This window comes from Mustela erminea, chromosome 11 (assembly GCF_009829155.1).
Source record: "Mustela erminea isolate mMusErm1 chromosome 11, mMusErm1.Pri, whole genome shotgun sequence".
Lineage (NCBI taxonomy): Eukaryota > Metazoa > Chordata > Mammalia > Carnivora > Mustelidae > Mustela > Mustela erminea.
Genome location: NC_045624.1, coordinates 64115515 through 64132286, shown reverse-complemented (window position 1 = coordinate 64132286; position 16772 = coordinate 64115515). Strand labels below are relative to the sequence as shown.

The following is a 16772-nucleotide window of genomic DNA, read 5'->3' as shown; positions in this document are numbered from 1 at the left end:
TCTGCAGGAACTTTATTGTCAATGAAACTCCAATCCATTGCCACTGATGCTTGTCTTAGTGCCGTGCATCTACTAAAGTTATAATCCACACTCCAGTCCTGATAAGGCAATAGAGGATAACATGCAAAGGAATAGTATTCTAGAGTGCAAAGCTAGGGAATAAGCAAATAACTTACATTTATTCTTGGTCGGGAAACAGGAAAACTAAATATTTCCTATTTACCCCTCATATAGAAGGGAGTTTTAATGAGCGATTGATTGTTCCTTGGCCATCAATGTGAAATGAGTGATTTTGAACAACAGGTGTTTTCTTTCATCTTTTAGATTACAAGACCATTGGAAGACACATATGATCCCAATCTGGAAGGTTTCACGAGTCTAGAACAAGGTCTAGGAATAACTTAAAAAGAGAATTTGAGGTTATAAGAAGTAAAGTGTGGTCTGTTGTAGAAAAGAGGAGGTATATGATTTAGGGCAGGCAAAGAGCAAACTGTGACCGACTCGTGATTTTTTATCCCAAATCAACTTTCTTCCATTTGCTTTAGATCAGATCCCCAATTTTTATCTGGGAACATATCCTAGCTTGTATTTCCCAACCTCCTTTGCAGCTTGGTGTGACCTTGAGACTAAGTTCTGGCCAAGGATTTGTAAGCAGAAATATTATGTGGAAATTCCAGGAAGGCTGATTAAAACTGCTTGCCCGCTGTTTAAGTGCCCTTTTGCTCTTCCTCCTGTCTCCTTCCTTTTGCCTGAAAGAACAGAACATGATGACTGTTACTAGTTATATTAGTTTATGGTGTGACCTTGTGTGGAAGTCAGCCTAGCGGAGAGAAGAGTTAAATGACTTCATGTATTGTATTATCCCAGGACTGCTTGTATTGTGTTGTTATTGTTTCCACCCCCCACTTTGGGTCTTTGTTTATTTTGTTTTATTTTAATGTGAGAGAATAAGTTCTAATATGTTCATACAACTTGCTATTATTATTATATGCACCTGAACCTAATCCTGGATGATATAAAATGTCCATATATTTTTTATAAATGCTTAGAATTCTTTTCTTCATGGGGTCTACAGCACAGGTAGAACTAGTAACATTACCAAAATGTTCACCTGATCTTTCAGAGGACCATTAACTACAGTAGGAAATAATTGCAAGCCTTGAGAACATTTCTCTGAAAGGATTACACTTAAGTATTCACAGGAAAAAGCTATAATTTCTTCAACGCTTCCTAAATGTCTAAATTATACAGAAATGAATGAACTATTTATATGTGTACCAAATTCAGATTTAAGAAATTAATAACTATTATCAGATAGATTCTTATTTAGATGCTATAATCTTGAAATTTTCTGATTTTAAAGTAAAATCATTCCTGATTGTTTAAGTCAGTCTCAAATATTTTATGTATGTTATATCAAATTATTTGCCTTATTTTCTGAAGCTTATTGTTACAATGAACTTAAAATGTACATGGCCAGTGTTCACTATATTTTTTAATTGCTTATTTCTTACTAAATGGCTATAAATTTGATATACTGCAAGTAGGTATGTTTTCCCAAGCTTTAGAGGAAAGTAGTAGAGATAAATAACACAAACGCTTGCGTCAAAAATTATTATAAGGGGTACCTGGCTGGCTCAATCAGAAGAGCATGCGACTCTTGATCTTGGGGTCATGGGTTTGAACCCCATAGTGAGTATAGATATTACAAAAAAAATTGATAAATAAACTTAAAAAAAAAGAATAAGAAACTCTTTCCCTTCTCTTTATCATAGAGACTGTGAAGAATTCTGGAATATCTCACTGTGAGATGAGAATAACATCTTTTTTGAATCTTTTGGAGATAACTCCAGAGCCTAACTGGAATCTCCGTACCTTTGGTTCTATAGTTCAGATGGTGACTATAGGGCATCCGGGTGGAAATTGTTGTATATCTGCTGGTATGGCCACATTTTATTATTTTATTAGTAAAATACATCATTTCTTCAATTTTTAAAAATTTTCTTCATATATTTTATAGGAAACCTGTGAAGAACTAAAAAAAAAAAAAAAAAAAAAAAGAACTTAAATCTTAAATCACGTTTTAGACTGTTAAAAAGGGCATCTTGATTTGAAAGATCAAGCCCTATTGAAGTTGTCCGATGCACAGTCAGCTGTCTTCTAAGAGCTAACCAGATATTCTCAGATATCAAAAAAAGCTATTTAACTATAAATAATGAAGTTGATGGAGAACTTGTTTCTTTCAGAAACCTTCCCATTTAATTTTATACATAACCAAATATTTGAATGCCAAAAAATAAAGTATGGTCTGGGTAAGAGATAGTGTTGGCAGCAAGCCAATGTTCCTGCTAAGAACAACTAAAAATCTATACAATTAAAAAAATCATAAATTCAAAGGCATTGGAAAGATGACAATTTTAATGACTTTGTTCCAAGCAATTGTTTTAAGTAGGCTAAAAAGAGAACTGATTGTAAAAGGAAACACTGAGAAATTATACCTCATCAAATTTAAGTTTCTCTGAAAAGGAAATCTACAGAATAATAATAATAATAAACATATATAATAAAAGAGTTACATCCAGAGAATGTAAAATACTGTGAAAACTCCATTATAAAAACAAACAAACAAAAAATACTTCAAAAAAATGGATCAATGATTTAAATAGAAATGTGAGTAGATAATATATACAAATGAGAACATATGAAAAGATACTTGACATTATTATTTATTAGAGAAATGTGAATTAAAACCACCAGTAAGATACTACTGCATATCCACCAACATCTCCAAAATTAATAAGACTTACAATGCAACATGTTGAAGAATTGGAGCAACTAGAACTTTCATACATTTTGTGAGAATACACATGACACAGTCAGTTAGGAAAATATTTTGGCAGATTTTTGTAAAATTAACATTGACCTAGTGATTCCATTCGAGATGTTACCCAAGAGCAATGAAAAAAACAAAATTGACCAAAGTAAGAGTAGAAAATTCTAAACCAAGTATTAGTAAAGTCTATCCAGTGATATATAAAAGGACAAATCATCTCCAGATATTTAACAACAAATGTGAATGGTAAAACAATAGAGCTTTGGAAGAAAACAAAGGTGAACATCTTCATGGCTTTGGAGTGGAAAAATATTTTTAACACAATACAAAGAGGACTAACTAAGGAAAACTTTTAAAAATGGATCATTTTAAGGTATGACATCTTTAATAGTAAAAAGGGAGCACTGTGGCTGTGTGTTTTGGAGAGAAGTTATTCTTAATACTTATATCTTACTAAGGACTCTTATTCAGGGTAACTACTACAAATAGCCTAAAAATCATAAGAAAGACAGACAACCTAGAAATAACCTAGAAGAAGTAACAAACAAGCAAGCATTATACACAAAAATAAGTGAATACAAAAAAGACCAGTGAAAATATGAAAAGATGTTCTATGTGTATATATACGTGTTTTGTGTGTGTGTGTGTGTGTGTGTGTGTGTGTGTGTGTGTGTATTCTAGTAAATTATAGATTTTTATAACCTTTCTAATGTTTTGGAGCTTTAAAAGAGTTTGCCTTGATTTTTTGTTATGACATATGCATAATAAGATTGTTTTCAACATTTCATTATTTATATTTTGGATGTACAACTCTGAGGTAATTTTAGTATTAGCATTATTGATTATAATTCAGATACATTCTCTATAGTAAAAAAAAAGCCTCATGACCATCAATAATGTTATTTTTATTTATGATTGTACTTTTATCACACGTATGTATGCTTGATATGTCACAGAGAAACTGAACTTGTGGGAACTGACACTTTTTTTTTTTTTTTCAGTTAGGCTTCTTGTTGTTTCCATAGCCTTGTGACAGGGCAATTCTATCATCAGTGAGTGACCTGAATAATTTATTGATAAAATCAATAAATCATGAGTTGGCATAGATAAATGTAAATGTTTCCTAACGGTAGATTACTTTAAGGTTTTTATTTTTGTTGTAATATATTGGTAGGGGGAGTAAGTCTGCCTATCATTCTTTTCACTTATCACCAAGACTGACAGATAATACCTTAATCCATGCTATCATATTACCAAAATGAATTTTACAAGATAATATTACATTTTATTTTATGTTGAACATTAAGAGAATGATTATGTGCTTTAATATTGCTGTTAATGATAGATTCTGATGGAAAATTTCTTCTTCCTCTTTTGATCTCTGGTGATCCATTGTCTGTGACTTCTCAAGAGTCTCTAATGTCTTTAATTCAAGAAGTTTAACACCATGACTCTCTGGATGAATGAAGAAGGTGGCATGCTTCTGAGGTAGTCTGAAATAAAAGCTCAGAGAGAAGAGAAGGCTACTTATGGTTGTTTGCTAAGGTTGGAAAATTTCCCAGACTGTTGGTTTCTTATTCTAGCATTAAAATCTAGCTAAATTCATAGTCTTAGTCATAGCTTGGATTTATTTCTAAATTTGGTGTCTGGGAGAAATACTGTGCAGAATGTATTTTGTGTTTTGCATCATTTACTGCATATTTAGTGTGAGAAGATAAAGTATTTTCCTTTAGATATGTGTGTGTATGTTTGTGCTTTCAGCTTCTATTACTCATTATCTTTCACTGTTTTAGAAGAAAACTAACTAAAAGAAAAAAAAATTTGATCTGCTACATTAACTTACATTGATTCAGTGGTAGCTACAGCCAAGACTTTTGAAGTGAATAGGTAATTATCCCATTGTGAGTCTTTCCAAAACAAATGCCTGCACACACAGAATAGGCTGATTGGCCCACAGTGCTGATGTTCTGGTTTTCAAAGATCTTAGAAATGCTGAGTTCTCTGATTCTGTGCTCAATATAGAAGATTTGGTAGTGTTTAACATTTTTTTCTTTAGAATAAATTATCAGCTGGTTTTCTATTCTCTATCATTCAATTGCCTTTTGTATTAAGGGAGCTAGCAATGCAACGAAAAACTAGTGACTGACTGTAGAGGCAAAGCACAAGGTAGGATAGGACTAGCTGGCATCTATGATGTACCTACTATGTAAGCAATGGGATAACATTGTTTAAGGAAGTTATCAATCGAACAACACTGTGAGGTAAAATATCCCATGTAGTAAATGAGGTGATAGAGACTAAAACACTTGAGAAACTTGACCTTAGCCAAGACACTCAAGCCACACCATTTTGACTCCAACATTCCTGTGTCCATAAACAACAAATATTAGTGAGTCCTTAAATAATTTAAACATTATAAATAAAGGGCCATACCTTAGCTTTTATTTTGGTTCATCAGTTTTTGAGTATCACGTTTTTTGACAATCATTTTGTATCCCAGTCAACAAGAAGAAATAGACACTGCTTGTCTGGAGGTGGCTTGCAATGAAGTACAGTGGAGCATAAGTAAACAAATAATTATAACTGGACTCCTGCCATAGTAGAAGTGACTTGAATGACTAGAAAGAGAAGAATGTAAATAAATGTGTCTAGAGAGTCAGGAAATTATGCAAAGAGCCAGTGATCTCTAAATAAGATTGGTAGTGATAAAAAAGAGTCTGCTAGTTAAAAGAGGTCCTTAGAGGCGTTCCAGACACTTATAAACCAGAGCACAGAGCATAAAATCACTTGATACAGGCAGAGAACAACAGAAATTTGCTTCTGCTGTCCTGCAATTGACAGGGGCACAAGGTAAGGTATTTGATGGAGATGGCTGGCAGCGTTCTGATAACGGACTTACACCCAGTGCTAAGGAGACTGGACTCCACCACATAGCTTATAAGAACTATTGAAAAATGTCAGCATTGCACTGATATATGAAGATTTTCATTTCAGAAATATAACTGTAGAAATGATATAGATAAAGGGAAGAGATGTCACTAATGGCAATGAGATCAATAGGGAGATTATAAAAGGTCAAGTCATTTCTAATTTTCTTTATGTGTCAACTTCATTCCTTGGTTTCCCTCTCTATGGGTCTTGAACAGTGTCATCAAACAACCTTTATTTTCAGAACAATTCTCCTCCTTCTTGTTCCCGTGATCCTTTCCAAAGCAATCTCTAAAATCTATATTTTATTTAAAATTTTTTTTATTGGTGCACTCAGTAGTTTGCTTTCAACATGTATTGAATTCTTCCTGTGTGTCAGGCAGAAGTCAGGGGATTGGGATGCACCATTCACTTAATACTCACATCAGTATTATGTGAGGTCTTAAGCAAGCACATCAAGTTATTGTTTAGAATCATGTAGTTAATGAGTGGTATGTCTTGGAGGATTACATCGTTTTGCTAATTCTATTTTATGAGTGACTTGTCTTTTTCAGTATACTGAAATTAGACTTCAAATCTTCATTCTTTTGTTATCTGGTCGACATATTTTTATTGAGTGCCTATTATGTATCAAGTAGCCTGGTAAGGTCTTGTATTTAGTGGTAAGATATTGACAAAACTGTCACTCTGTGAAAGGACAATGATTCTGCAACACCTACACTGATTCGTGTGCGACATAAACTGAATGCAAATGCTATGATTGCTGTAGCAGTTGTCGTCACAGATAGAGATGTGTTCGTAGGGGTGGGAGAGTAAAGTGCAGTGGACATTTTCAGTTTTAGGAGTGAAAGTGTGCATTATACCAGTAGAATGAAATTCCCTGGGTTATTTATGAAAAATAGGTCAATTTGTAGTCATTATAACTTATCTCCCGAGGCACTTTTAGCAATATGTGACACCCAGGAGCTGAGTGTGTTGGTAAAATTGGGGACAGGGCTCAAATATACATTATTGAACTCTCTAGGAATAGTAAATTGCAGAGAGCCAGTTGCTGGTTTTGTTTCTGACTACATGTTTGTGTCAGTTACAGACAATAGCATGTAAAAAGAAGAGGAGGCAAAAACAATAGGATAGGCACAATCTACTTAAGATCTTAAAAGACCATGGATTTTATATGGGAAGAGAAAATATCATAGAGGAGTTAATTTGAAGTGCCATTAATTAAGTACCATTTTGATTAAGGTGTTCCTAAGTTAAAACCTCAATGATCATATCTAAGCTTAAATAAAATTAATTCCTGGGGAAGAACTGTGGGTTGGGGGCAGAAGGAAGCCTGACTTAATATAGATTATCTTCAAATGGTGATTTCTACTAAAAGTTTCCATTTGAGAAGCTATAAAATAGGCTACAGATGTGGGTGTATAAAAATTAGTTGATATCATGAAATATTGGAGAGTTTTTGGTTGAGGATATACATCTGGTTACTTTTAGTTTCTATTCTGGGTGAGTGATATAGGTAGATTGGATATCAATGGTTTTGAAGTGAATTAGACATAATGTTCAACTGCAAGAAATGTTTAGTGTATTTTCTAGCATAATGTTTAGTATAATAGCTTTTAATAACATTTAAAATATCTGGAATAGTGTTTGCCATAATTAAGAGATGAGATATAATTTTATGCAAACTTTCAATTTTTTAAATCTGACCTAATGGAACAAAAAATGTATTCTTCCTTTCTTTCCCTTTCTTTCTTCCTTTCCTTCCTTCCTTTCTTTCTTTGTTTCCTTTCTTTTCATTTTTTTTTGGTTTTCTTTCTTTCTTTTCTTTTTTTTCTTTCCTTCTTTCCTTTTTTTTTTTTTAAGAGAGTGAGCACACAAAGGGAAGGAGTAGTGGGGGGAAGAAAAGAGAGAGGAAAGAATCTTGAGTGGACTCCAGGTTGAGCAGAGAGCCCCATGTGGGTCTCAATCTCACCATGACCTGGAGATATGACCTGTGCTGAAACCAAGAGTCAGATGCTTAACCAACTGAGCCACTCAGGCACTCCAACCAAAGCTATATTCTACAGACCTTTCCTTTTATTAAGAAAGTACAATTGGTGGGGGCACCTGGGTGGCTCAGTGGGTTAAGCCGCTGCCTTCGGCTTAGGTCATGATCTCAGAGTCCTGGGATCGAGTCCCATATCGGGCTCTCTGCTCAGCAGGGAGCCTGCTTCCCTCTCTCTCTCTCTCTGCCAGCCTCTCTACCTACCTGTGATCTCTCTCTGTCAAATAAATAAAATCTTTAAAAAAAAAAAAAAAAAAAAAGAAAGTACAATTGGTGTTGAGTGTCTATATACACGTAAAGAGCTGAACTATAAAAACTAATATGCACATTCAAAATATAATGACCAATAAGAAAGTTATCTTGTGGGGTGCCTGGGTGGCATACCTGGGAATAAACCTAACCAAAGAGATAATGGATCTGTACTCAAGGAACTACAGAACACTCGTGAATGAAATCAAAGAAGACACAAAAAGATGGAAGACCATTCCATGCTCTTGGATCGGAAGAATAAACATTGTTAAAATGTCTATACTGCCTAGAGAAATCTATACTTTTAATGCCATTCCAATCAAAATTCCACCAGTATTTTTCAAAGAGCTGGAGCAAATAATCCTGAAATTTGTATGGAATCAGAAAAGACCCCGAATCGCTAAGGAAATGTTGAAAAAGAAAAACAAAACTGGGGGCATCATGTTACCTGATTTCAAGCTTTACTACAAAGCTGTGATCACCAAGACTGGACCATAGACCAGTGGAAGAGAGTAGAGAGCCCAGATATGGACCTTCAACTCTATGGTCAAATAATCTTCGACAAAGCACGAAAAAATACACAGTGGAAAAAAGACAGTCTCTTCAATAAATGGTGCTTGGAAAATTGGACAGCTAGAAGCTTGTAGAAGAATGAAACTTGACCATTCTCTTACACTATACAAAAAGATAAATTCAAAAGGTTAAAAGACCTCAACGTGAGACAGGAATCCATCAGAATCCTAGAGGAGAACATAGGCAGTAACCTCTTCGGTATCAGCCACAGCGACTCCTTTCAAGACATGTCTCCAAAGGCAAAAGAAACAAAAGCAAAAATGAACTTTTGGGACTTCATCAAGATCAAAAGCTTCTGTACAGCAAATGAAACAGTCAACAAAGCAAAGCAGCAACCCACAGAATGGGAGATGAAATTCACAACTGACAGTACAGACAAAAGGTTAATATCCAGGATCTACAAAGAACTTCTCAAACTCAACACACACAAAACAGATAATCATGTCAAAAAATTGGCAGAAGACATGAACAGGCACTTCTCCAATGAAGACATACAAATGGCTATCAGACACATGAAAAAATGTTCATCATCACTAGCCAACAGGGAGATTCAAATTAAAACCACATTGAGATACCACCTTACACAGGTTGGAATGGCCAAAATTAGCAAGACAGGAAACAATATGTGTTGGAGAGGATGTGGATAAAGGGGAACCCTCTTACACTGTTGGTGGGAATGCAAGTTGGTGCAACCTCTTTGGAGAACAGTGTGGAGATTCCTTAAGAAATTAAAAACAGAGCTTCCCTATGACCCTGCAATTGCACTACTGGGTATTTACCCCAAAGATACTGATGTAGTGAAAAGAAGGGCCATCTATACCCCAATGTTTATAGCAGCAATAGCCATGGTTGCCAAACTGTGGAAAGAACCAAGATGCCCTTCAACGGACAAATGGATAAGGAAGTTGTGGTCCATATACACTATGGTGTATTATGCCACCATCAGAAAGGACGAATACCCAACTTTTGTAGCAACATGGACAGGACTGGAAGAGATTATGCTGAGTGAAATAAGCCAAGCAGAGAGAGTCAATTATCATATGGTTTCACTTATTTGTGGAGCATAACAAATGACATGGAGGACATGAGGGGATGGAGAGGAGTAGGGAGTTGAGGCAATTTGGAAGGGGAGGTGAACCATGAGAGACTATGGACTCTGAAAAACAATCAGAGGGTTTTGAAGGGGTGGGGGGGTGGGAGGTTGAGGGAGCTACCCACCTGGTGGGTATTATGGAGGGCATGTATTGCATGGAACACTGGGTGTTGTGCATAAATAATGAATACTGTTACGCTAAAAATAAATTTTAAAAAAAGCTTAAAAAATTATCTTGCAAATTTATGTACTTGAGGCCTCATGATATCTGTAGCCTATTTTGAAAACACATTATAAAAGGAATTCACCTTACTCAAAACTAATTCTCTGAAATATTTTTAAAATGACAAATATTTAAATTAAAAATATGTAAATATTCTCTTTATTGTATAAACATCTTGCACATTTTTGCCACTTCATGCCTAAGGATAATTTTTTATACAGTATAGTATTAGAACACGAAGAAACGTATGATATAGGTCAATCTATGCAAGTATTTTTCATTTATTTGTCCTTCTAAGTGATTGGTTTCACTGTTTGGTTTCCTTATCAGGAACACTTAAAAATGAGTCAGTGACCTCCTTCTAATTCTAAAGAATAATATCTATTTTACTTTAGTCCTATACAACCAGGCGTCTGTATGTCATAGAAGAAGGAACTCCAACATAGAAATCACAGTACAGGGATGCATGTATGAATTCTAAAACTTACTAGTAGAGGATCTTGAGCTTCACTTTATTCACTTAAATACTCCTTGGAAACAATAGCATCTACCCTCCAAACTTGTAGTTTGAAGGAAAATTAAGTAAAACAATAAAACAGTATGTAAAATTTGAATATCATAGTTCTTTACATAGATCTAAAAGGAGTTATGGTAAAGAATGTTAGTTCCCAAATAGTTCATTTGTTCTACACATTTACCAACATTTTGCAGGTAAAAATGCTTAGCTCTAATCAATTAGCTTTGGGTAGAAGTGGATATGTCATTCAGAGGCAGAAGGTGAAAAGACAGTATTTAACCACTTAGTTATCTATCTACCTTTCATAGCTCCTGATAAAATTTTGTTTTGACTGAGATGTGAGACCAAAGGGATGGTTGCAAGGCACAACCTTGAGCAATTAGAAGAATAGTGTTACTAGTAGTTAAGATGAGAAAGGCTATGTGTGGGACAGATTTAGAGGCAGTTTTGGAGATTTAAAGTTTGAGATGACAATTAGATATCCAAGTAGAGATAACAGGTTTGTCCATCGGATTTATTAGTATGGTCAAGCAGAGAATTCTAGATTGGAGGTATAAAAATGAGAGTTGGCATATGGTTGCTATCTAAATCAATGAGATTGAGATTATCAAGGAATGGACTGTAGATATAGAAGATTAATAGGGTGGGGTATTGGGTCTCTCCAACATTAGAAGGTAGGTAAAACAGGGAGAATTAGCAAAGACCCTGAGAAAAACAACCAGACAGTTAAAAGAAATCCAAGAAATATGTGATGTACTAGAAGTCAAGCGAAGAAAGTATATCAAGAAAAAGGAAGTTATCGACTATGTCAAATGATGTTGTGACTGATAGCTCAGTAAAAACAAAGAGTTAAAAAAATGACCATTGAGTAAGAAAGATAAAGTTTCCATTATCTATTGTGGTATAATAAACATTTTAAAATTAGGTGCTTAAAACATAAATTTAATATTTTCTTGATGGTTTTATGTGTTTAGTTGTCTGTTGTGTGATTCCCATTTGGGGTCTCTCAGGCAGTTGCAATTAGGTGTAAGTCAGAGCTTTAGTCGTCTGAATGGATGCTGGTCTTAGCATCCCTGATGGATCAGTCACATGGCTAGCGGTTGATGCTTACTGTCAGCTGGAAGGTCAGCATGGGCTGTGTGGAAAGCAGATAAGTGACTTCCCAAAGCTGTTCATGTTCTAATCCCTATAACCTATGAATAGGCTATGTTATATGGCAAAGGAAAATCAAGGTAGCAGATGGAATTATGGTTGCTAATCACTGACCTTAAGAAAGGGAAAATTTCCTGAATTATCCACTGACACCAGTGTAATCACAAAGATCCTTAAATGTAGATAAGGAAGGCAGAACACACACACACACACACACACACACACACACACACACACTTAATGGGAAGTGATATGGAAAAGACTCAGCCATCATTACTGGCTTTGGAAGTTGAGGAAGGGGATCACCAGTTAAGGAAGGCAAGTGACCTCTAGAAACCAGAAGAAATAAGAAAGTTGATTCTCCCTTTAAGTCTCCAGAAAATAATGTAGCCTTGCCAACATTTGATTTTAGCTCAGTGAGGTACATTTTGGAATTCTGATCTAGAGATCTGAAAGACAATTTTTGTTGTCATTTTAAGACGCTAAGTTTGTAATAGTTTGTTGCATAACAGGAAGGTAATACAGTGGTCAAAAGAGTATCACCTATTTGTCACCATCCCGTTGGGCATAGGTGCCACTGACCATTGAGGCTGGTTCCAAGAGGCAGCACTCTGAGAAAACTAGATCCAAGAGATCCAAGCAGAAGCTGCAAAGCTTATTAAAATATAGTCTTAGAAGTCTCAAGATGTCACTTCTGCTGAATGCTGTTGATCAGGTATTTAACGAAGGTGAGCCCAGTTTCATGGTTAGTTGAGGCAGACTGCATGTTAGTGCGGGCTTGTATAAGAAAGAAGGAATTGATGGCAAACATCCTGAAGAATATGTCATGAAAAAGGAGAGCAATATTAGTCTAGCCATGGACTGGAAGCTTGATGGGAGTGATTTAAGGGAGAATCAGAGAAAATAATGGGACATGAAAAGCTTAGACAATTACTTTGAGAAAGCTTATGCAAAGAGCAAAAAATGATTTGACAATGGGAAGAGAAATGGCAAAAAGAAAAAATGAATAAGAAAAAGAATATGTTTGTGTGCAAATTGCAATGACTTCTTAAAGAGCCAAGTTTTATTTTTTCATTTATGTGTATATGCATATGAAAATGTTACAATATTATTATTGCCAGTACAAACGATATAGAAGTACTCAAATATATTCTGAGGGAATCTAATCTTTGCTTTGGTTCTAAGTAAGCAGATTCTGAGGCGGAATTTCTGTGTTAATGTGTATGGAAGTACATGGGACGCCTGGGTGGCTCAGTTGGTTGGACGACTGCCTTCGGCTCAGGTCATGATCCCGGAGTCCCGGGATCGAGTCCCGCATCAGGCTCCCAGCTCCATGGGGAGTCTGCTTCGCTCTCTGACCTTCTCCTCGCTCATGCTCTCTCTCACTGTTTCTCTCTCAAATAAATAAATAAAATCTTTAAAAAAAAATGTGTATGGAAGTACACGCTGTGGACTGATTAGTGTCAGTCCAAATTTCATATGGTAAAGCCCTAACCCCAAGTGTGACCGTACTGGAGATGGGGTCTTTAAGGAGGTGATTAAGTTAAATGAGATAATCAGGGTGGAGCGCTGATCTGAGGAACTGGTACCTTTATTGGAAGAGTAAAGGACACCAGAATTCTCTCCACTGTGAAGACACAACATAAAGGCAGGGGTCTACAAGCCAGGAAGGGAGCTCTCACCAGAATGGGGCCACACAGGTCTCTGATCTCTGACTTCCAGCCTGAAGAAATGTTAGAAAATAAATTTGCTGTTTAAGTGACCCAGTCTATAGTATTTTGCTCTGGTAGCCTGACCTGATTAATATAGTATGCAAATTCAGGGAAGCAGGAGTAAAGGAAAGGGAAAATAAGGGAAAGAGAGAAAATGGGACAGAGGGGATATTTCTAAGCCAGCCATTGAGTATTTTAAGTATAGCTGATTGCCTACTGTATCTTTGAACAATAAATAAATAAAAGATTTTTAGGGCACCTGGGTGGCTCAGTCATTAAGCGTCTGCCTTTGGTTCTGGTCATGATCCTGGGTCCTGGGGTCAAGCCCTGCATCCAACTCCCTGCTCAATGGGAAGCCTGCTTCTCCCTCTCCCATTCACCCTGCTTGTGTTCCCTCATTTGGTGTGTCTCCCTGTCAAATAAATAAAATCTTTTTTTTTTAAGATTTTATTTATTTATTTGACAGACAGAGATCACAAGTAGGCAGAGAGGCAGGCAGAGAGAGAGAGAGGAGAAAGCAGGCTCCCCGCTGAGCAGAGAGCCCGACGCGGCACTCGATCCCAGGACCCTGAGGCTCAACCCACTGAGCCACCCAGGTGCCCAAAAAAAAAAGATTTCTTAAAAGGCTTATAGGTGCACAGTAAAAGAGAAAATTCAGAATTTACCATAATTCACTTAATCTGGAGAACCAAGACAAATGACTAAATACATTTTCTTTGTTGTGTATATAATGCCCCTAAGCTGCCTAATTCTTCAGGTGTGTGAGGATGGCCCTTAACACTGAAACTTCCTCTAGTACATAAACTCCCTAATGGAAACAGATTAATACATCTTTAAAAGATGCCTTTTTCAGAAGAGGATTTGTAGTTACATTTACAAGCCACCTCACACCTCACTGTGGGCTCCCCCTGTATACTTTTGGTTTTATTTTAAGATACTCCTTGAAAAAACAGTCTTCCAGTTCTTCAGTAATTACATAAGTAACTTATATGTACATATTTTTGTCTTTCTTTAAGCTCAAAATTTAATAAATATAAAACATTCAACTGTTCTATTGAACACTATGGCTGCTCATGTAATATCATTACTTATAATGTTAAACATACTTGCAGCTGTCCTCTTCACACCTCTAGGGGAAAAAAAGTAAGAATGGATTATTCAAATGATTTAAATCCCTTTGAGACATGGGCCTTACAGCAATACTATAAATTTTGTTTTCCCTCCAAGGTTACTTGCAATGTTGGCCTTGATTTAAAACCCAAGATTCTGAGGAAAATGACAATGATATTGAGCTCTGACAAATTGAATTGGTCTCAAGGTATTGGAGGATGACTAATAAATCTGCAAGCTGATCCAGAAAATATTCTGTACAAGCTACCTTTTCTTCTTGAAACACATGTGACACCTTTAAGTGTTAATACCACTAGCTGCTTGGTTTACTTAAATTGTGTGTTTGGGAGTGATTTCATTCTTGTTATGATCCATACTCACCTCTCTATAACAATTGCTTTGGATAAAGATACAAAGGAGTACTATTTTGTTTTGTTCTCCACGCAGTGTATCATTTTATTTTTAATGTCACCTTTTTCTAAGAATCGGCAAGGTAATGTTTACTGCTGTATTTTGTGTAGTTCGTCATGCCATGAAAGGGAATACCATGTTTTCATGAGACTATTCCAGGAATATGACTTAAAATTGCCATTTTACTACTGTATGTCAAAACACATAAACACTGTTACTGATATCAGAAAGAACAAAATAACATGTCTAAAACATAACGTGAATGTTTAGAAGTTTCATGAAGAGATTCAAAGATAGTATTACACAGTCTGACTATAACCCTCCTAACCCTATTTTCGACAAGGTTTTTTACAGGTCTATTTTTAAAAGAATAATATTTATCAGGATATTTTCATGAAGTATTTTCTTCTTATACATATTCTAAAGCCATCTCATAAATGTCATCATTTTTTTTTTTACTATGTTCATTTAGTCAGCATATAGTACATTATTACTTTCTGATGTAGTGTTTAACAATTCAATAGTTGCGTGTAACAGCCGGTGCACATCACAACATGTACCTTGTAGTTCACCATGACTGTGTAGTAGTTAGTACTCTGTGTTGTGTAACATCATTATTTTTATTTATTTATTAATTTGTTGCCATATTTGTAGATACGGGCGATATAGATTGCTTATGCCTTAGCTCTGAAAAAGGCTTCCTGATCCAGCTCAAATGCCTTCTCTTTACAAAGGTTCTCCTATTGCTTCATCCCAATGAATCTTTCCTTTACAGACTCCAGCCTTTAACTGCACAGTTACAGTTTTATTACATATATAGAGTCCTAATTTCATTTTGCACCATTTAACTACTTATAAAAATAGATAGGAAATTCCATACATCATATCTAGTGTCCCTTTGCTTCATATCCTATCTTCTTGGGGAAACTTTGCTTGGCCACACTAACTTGTACTATTTGTCTATTTCCTCAAAAGCATGTAGCACTTGATATTAGTATCATACTTTCATGTTCCACATTATTAATATTGTACATTTATTTTTCAGGTGTGCATATTTTATTTATGCACTTCTTTTGAAAGTCAAATGAAAGTAGGTACTAAGAGTTACATATTGAACAGAAAGAACGTGGGGTTCACTGGCTATTGAGGTAACTATTAAAAGGATTTTATTTGCTATTACATAAATTTTGAGTAAACATTGTGTTGTGATATAAATTATAACCATGTTATTGCTTCTGAAGATTTTATCTTCTACTAAATTATTTTAAAATTAAGCTATTGAATCTGTAAAATAAATTAGTCTCTCAAATGGTAAAATTCTGTGATGAATAATTATGATAAAATATGAAAAAATAACCCACAACTGAATCAAAGCTTATAAAGAAAATGTTTTCAAACTTACAAGAAAAAATGACAAAAAAATAATTGAAACATGTAACGTGAGGTGATTGGGTGTTTTATCTGTGCACGTGATGGGGTACTCTGAAATTACTATAGACTCAGAAGAACATCCCATGAAATTAAGAGTTTTTTTCAAGTCCCATTAAATTAGAAAAATGATTTTTTTTTAAAAGTAAGAAGTAGAGTCATAGCAATTTTCTTTTTCTTGAGACTGAGAAGTATTCTAGGACAGGGAACTTTCAATGCTAAAACCAGTTACATCCCAGGAAAATTAGAATGGGTTCATCACCTTATAAGAGTGTGTGCATGTGATTTACTGTATACACACATGTATGTATAGGTACATGTATGTATAGATATGTATTGACAGGCACACACACACACAGAGACACACACCCATATAGTATAATTATATAACCTATATATGCCCTTAAACATACATATATTACATACATACACATACTGAGAAAGACAAAGAAACAATGGATGTCTGAGAAAAAATATGCCAGAATGAATGTACAGCTGA

At 35.2% G+C, this 16772-nt stretch overlaps 1 long non-coding RNA gene across 1 annotated transcript in view; it reads right to left on the bottom strand.

Annotated features, from left to right (window-relative positions):
• Window positions 1-419: 419 nt before the first annotated feature.
• The window catches only part of LOC116569412, a 38058-nt gene continuing 21705 nt past the window's right edge, over window positions 420-16772 (bottom strand). The window contains exon 3 of the long non-coding RNA XR_004277015.1: window positions 420-749. This is a non-coding gene — a long non-coding RNA (uncharacterized LOC116569412). The remainder of the gene's footprint in view (window positions 750-16772) is intronic.